We start from the raw sequence: 5,610 nt of genomic DNA on the forward strand, positions 1-5,610 counted from the left end.
AGCGCTGGCGTTGATCAAATTTTTTGTAGTGAATACAGTAATCCTACAAAGGTAAAATTACCTTTTAATGCAACCCGACGGTACCATGAATATTTTGGATTCGATCAATTAACAAATCGTTAACCCATATTATCGACGGCCACGGAACGTCGGCCACATGCGCATACAGTAACGTAATTATTAATTGGGTTCAATAGTTCCGATCGTTCGTGAACATATATATAAATATAACATGGCAGTACATTCGCTATATTTTTATTCCAAGATGTATTGATTCAGAAAACCTGAGCTCTGATACCAACTATAAATCTTTATCTGTATTAAAATCATTATGCGAAAAACAGATATAACAGGATCTTGAATTCAACACATCTCAAGAACAATAAATAGCGTACATTTGTTGGCCATCGTGATTAGAGAGAACAAACCCCTTAATTAGAAACACCTTAATTCTTGGCTCACCTTCTTCTCTCTGTCTCTACTTTTCTAGAATACCCCAGTACTTTAATTGATGGAAAAACCGTAGGAATAAGGGGTGAGTATTCTACCTTTTATAGAGGAGAGAAGAGGGCCTTAGAGATAATTATTAAAAGACACCTAGTCCATCAAGATCTCTTTTATTATCAAGAGTTTTCCTTCATCTATAATTCTTATTAGTTATCGTAATGAACCATATCACTTCATTGACTTATCTGATAGTGGAATTCCACATGCACAAAACGTGAAGACTAGTGGGCTACACTAATGGAAAAAAACTAACATGACAAACCATTGTTTTGGTGTTCAATCCACATTTCATTATCACTCAAAAGGGCAACATAGCTAAGGCCACACAAGCATTTAAGGAAACCGAAAACACTCCCTTTTTTAATTAGCTTGATCGATCTGCTTCTTTTTAATGGAATTAAAACATTCTTCACCACTTCCGATGCAGGGAGAAGTATGATTGCAAAATTTGAAAATAGAGAAAATTCTAAGACTTCTCCTGAAAGGCTTAATTCGGATTTTCCTTGTCCAAGTTATTAGCGAGTCAAATCTTTCCTCAAACGACAAATTTGGTCTTTCGGAGGCCTAAACAGCATCGAACAACTAAAAAGCATTGTTCATCTTCCTTTGGAAGATAAGTATCAATCAGTGGGCTGTTTCGCTTCAACTCTACGGCCTGCGGGTCATTCTGCCACTGTCACCCCGCCTCGAGTTTAGTTTGAACCGTGCTCAGTCCAGTCGCTTAAGGAACGTGGACGCGATGAAAATAGGTCGAATAGAAAAAATCAGGTGAGAGGCGACGAATTATTTTTGTCTTCAAAGAGTCAGATTTCATCTCCAAGGTCATTGGCTCGTCGACAGTTTTCATCACCGAATGTTTCATGCAAAAGACCTTGGCGACAAGAAAAAAAAAAATTTCGTTTCCCATTTTTTCGTTTGTCGACGAATTTTTTCCTCGCCTGTTTGGCTAATTGGCAAAGAAAAATATTTCATCGCTAAACGTCAAAAAATAAAAAAACAAGAAAATTGTCCTCATGCTGCAAATTCATTTGCAGTTGCTTGGTTCTGTACGTACCGACAACCTCCTGTACGCAAGAAGTAACACCCAATATATATATATATATATATATATATATATATATATATATATATATATATATCATACGAATTTCTCCTGTTTTGTGTCACCTTGGTTTGCGAACATCCTAGGCCAAAAGGATGAAAGTGACTGGTAAGTTCATTGCACATGCACATGTCCAATATATATTAGAAGACAGAAAAAGAAATTAAAACCCATTGACAAAGTACTCCAATTTAGGCCAATAGCAATTGAAAACAACAAACAAAGAGAGAACGAGAAAATCTTCTTTATGGATCGGTGCTGTAAATAAGTGTTTACAGCACTCAATCGTGACCGTCCAAAATTTTGACGATCAAAATGTTAATGAAACTTTTTCGGAAAATAGTTAATTGTGATAGGTCATTATTGAAAACGAATCTCAGCCATTAATTGAGCGAATAGACGGCTAAGATTGCGCCGCTCCGTGAAAAAAAACTATCTCATGAGAAATGCCTTAAAGTAGGAGATTGGCTCTGTGGCAGTGTAGCGTTTTATTAATCCGCAGTACTTATTTTGTATTACCCGCATTTTTTTCGGTAAACGTATTATTCGCATTATTTGGTAACAGTGGTGTCAGAGCCGTCGTTGTTTGTTTTCGCCCTTTATATGCATACGCTTGAATTGATAAAAAAATAAAATAAAACCGAACGGTAACCCCATCTGTTCTTTGTTCGATTAAGATTTTGATTCTGATCGATTTGAATATCTAGACCACGTGGGTTACATTATGTGGCGTTGTGCAACAAATTAAGATTGAATTTCTATAGGATGCATTAATTAGAACACATGAAATTCCAAAGTTTAACCTAGCTAGCTCCTGGTTGTTAATTATCTGTTTATGTGCTACGTAGAATTTCACTTTCTTTTGCATGAAGAACACGTTACTCATAACATGCATATGTATTGGTGAGATAGAACAATGGGTAAGTCCCATTAGATGTTTAAGTTGTTCTTAATTAATCTCATCGATCATATGCACAAACCTATTTTTCTTTCCAAAGTAGTAACATATGAGACACTACAATAGGGTATGCATTCCTTTAGTGGGTCTGCCATGTGTACGTGTTATCGTGCCCGAGATTTTACCCTCGGCCGGGTCTCGCCCGTTTTCCCCTCTCACTAGAGGGGAAAGGGGAGCGAGAGGCAGGACTGGCCTCGATGTTTGGGTTATTCAAGCTCAACCTTAAGTTTGATTACCTGCTCACTATTAAGTCATAAAATTTTTATAAAAAAAAAGTCAATAAAAAATCAAAATTACATTGTACTTTTATTTTAAATTATCCATCTTCCTAAATAATAAGAACAGGTTTGAGGGATGCCAATTTTTGGCTCGATTTTTCCAATTAAATCCCTCGATTGGGCAGCCTCAAGGCTGGAGGTTGAGGGTAATTACGTCCATTTGCTTGCTTCTATTTTCGTAATTACGAGTGTTTTGGAGGGCAATTGAAAGTGTGCCATTCCTATGGGAGTGCACGTGTTCTTCTCACGTCCAAGTATTTCTCGCCAACTTTACTCTCCCTCCCTTCCCGAAGTTACACACCGCTGCAACATCTCTCTGGTCATCCTCTCTCTCTCTCTCTCTCTCTCGCCGGAAGCTTCAGAGACCATCTACGAATTAGAGATCCAACTGGGCATCTTACGTATGAATTCAAGCTCCGGTCTCTTGCCCTGCCTCCATAAAGGAAGAAGATCTCATCCCCTCCGTGCGTTGAACTTTGAAGAACGAAGATCGTCAACGCTTTGATCGTCGATTCATGGGTAATCTCTTTCGGCCTTTCGACCTTCTGTTCAAAGTATTTTTTAGGGTTATCTCTCTTAGTCACTGAAAGTAATTGTTTGTGTAAGCATTTTCTGTGCGATTGAGTTAGCTATGCAAGTGCAGAAAATTTCAAGTTTGTTGTCGCTCAGAATTACTTTCTTCGAGCAACAGAGGTTGATTTACAGAGGCTGGATTTTGAAGGACGACCAAACCCTAGATAGCTAAGGACTACTGTTTGGCTTGATTTTTAATTTTAAAGAATTTTGCCACTGTGTGTTTGTTAGGATTTTGTGCTTTTGTGTTTTTTTTTTTTTTGGTTGCTTTTTGTGGTGCATTTGTCCTTTTGTGTATATGATGTATGTCTAGGAAGGGAAAATATGGCTTCGATCTGCTGGAGATGGCTTTGATTGTGCATATTTTTGGGGCGTTTTGATGTTCCTGACATTTGGAAGAAAAAGGAGTTTGTGGTTGTATGCATGTGTTTGGATCTTATATATAAATGCGAGTAGATTCTTCCCTTGCGCTATTCTGGATCGTTGGGTTTTCCTGATCTTTTGTAGATGGTTTTGTATATGATGTGTAAATTTTTTTTTTGGAGGAAGGAAAAATATGGCTTCCACAACACATGGAGCTCAATATCACACGATAAGGCCAAAAAATGGTTTTGAAAATTGATTGGGGTATCAAGAGATGAATGATAGCTAGCTTGTGTTTATCCGAGAGGCATCTTTAAGCTACACCTCAGGTGATGCTATCATTATCGCTTTTGAAATATAGAAAGACGATAGTATGTCTTCTAGAGATTAAGTGTATATCCTATCAAAAACTACATGAAATTCATTAACCGAATAGGGTTTTTTTTTTGTTTCCTGTGATTTTTTTTAAGTTTTAGGCGGACATGACGAAGAAGGATTCTAATTTCATTGAGTTGCTCGAGGGCGAGCTCAGAAGTTCAAAAGGATTTTTAATAGAGAAAGAGAAAGAGTACATCATCGTCAATGTCATGCTGCATTTAAGTTTTGGGCCTAGGTGCCCATGGTATTGTTTTTATTTATTGCTGTAGAAACTATTGAAATTCTAATGCTTTTCAGAATCATTAGGAGGCTCTCTTTTCTAACATCCAAGTTTTTTGTAGTTGCCAACCGATTTGGACACAAATAGCCATCAGTCTTTAGGTGAATAAGTCTTGACTTTCCAGATCTCCCTTTGCTAGGTGGAACCATCAATTGGGTTAACAGGACTCATCAACACTTGCCAAATGCATGGCCCAACCGTGGGTTGAATAGCTCATGTGTCCTGCAATGCTCTTAACTAATTTTTAACGGTGTCCAATCGGGGCTCTGAAAGCTCATCACTCTTGCACTATTTTGTTTTACAGTTACATCATTAGTCGTGGGATTAAATGTCAAATCATCTACATATTCACTCTGTCGTTTTGATGAACTTCAGGAGCGCTAGCCTATGAGTTATGACTACGATTAACTCCAAATCCATTTCAGTGGCAGTTGAATATCTACAACTTTAAAGAGCACATACTTGCTTTAAAAAAATGAAGAATGGTGATGAGACGAGGTCAATGTGTTTCGATTTTACCGGTGTAACGTATTTGAGGGTTTTGCTTGGTTGCGTCCCTTCGTTGCTGTGTGGTTTCGGATGCCGTTGGGTTGGATTATTTGCTTCCCGAAACCCTGTTACCATTTTGCTGTTTCCCCTTCTTCCTGTGCTGTTACCATTTTGCTGTTTCCTGCGTTCGTATTGTTTTATTTGCTGATCTCTAGATTGTTTCTCCTGGGATCCTGCGTGCGTGCGCCACTTGTAAGGTTCATGTTCCGTTGTATTGCTAGCTGATCTTTGGTTTGGTTTGCTGTTTTTGGGCAAAACCTGCCTCTCTTTTTTTCATCTGATTTTGTGGTGTTTTCCATGTGAGAGTTGTTTGAACCATGATATAATGTATAAATTTTTTCAGCTGGTATGGTTAATTCAAAAATCTGAACGAAGCCCACGGCATCCAAAGATTAGTTTAGTGGTGAACTTTTTTGTCCAATTTTGTTATTATTTTGCTTATTGAACTGGATTTGTTATGTTTTCATAGAAATTTTTTGAGCTACTGAGGAGAGGAACTGCCGAGGGTCGTGATTCTGCAATCAAATGCTTGCGGACAGCGGTTGCGCCTTGTGCCCTCGATGCCTATCCGGTATGCTAACAACTTTCTTTTCCCCATTTTTTGACTTGGGTTGTAATATTG

General features: G+C 38.0%; 1 long non-coding RNA gene across 3 annotated transcripts; it reads left to right on the forward strand.

The window, feature by feature from the left end:
• Positions 1-2,909: 2,909 nt before the first annotated feature.
• Positions 2,910-4,846, forward strand: LOC131319532 (uncharacterized). Of its 3 annotated transcripts, XR_009197992.1 has the most exons (4): positions 2,910-3,364; positions 3,489-3,598; positions 3,736-4,110; positions 4,252-4,846. It is a non-coding gene; the product is annotated as an uncharacterized LOC131319532 (long non-coding RNA). The 3 variants fall into 3 exon arrangements; XR_009197991.1 differs by having other exon boundaries at positions 3,736-4,846; XR_009197990.1 differs by lacking the exon at positions 3,736-4,110 and having other exon boundaries at positions 4,252-4,843.
• Positions 4,847-5,610: the final 764 nt, after the last annotated feature.

Source organism: Rhododendron vialii, chromosome 3a (assembly GCF_030253575.1).
Source record: "Rhododendron vialii isolate Sample 1 chromosome 3a, ASM3025357v1".
NCBI lineage: Eukaryota > Viridiplantae > Streptophyta > Magnoliopsida > Ericales > Ericaceae > Rhododendron > Rhododendron vialii.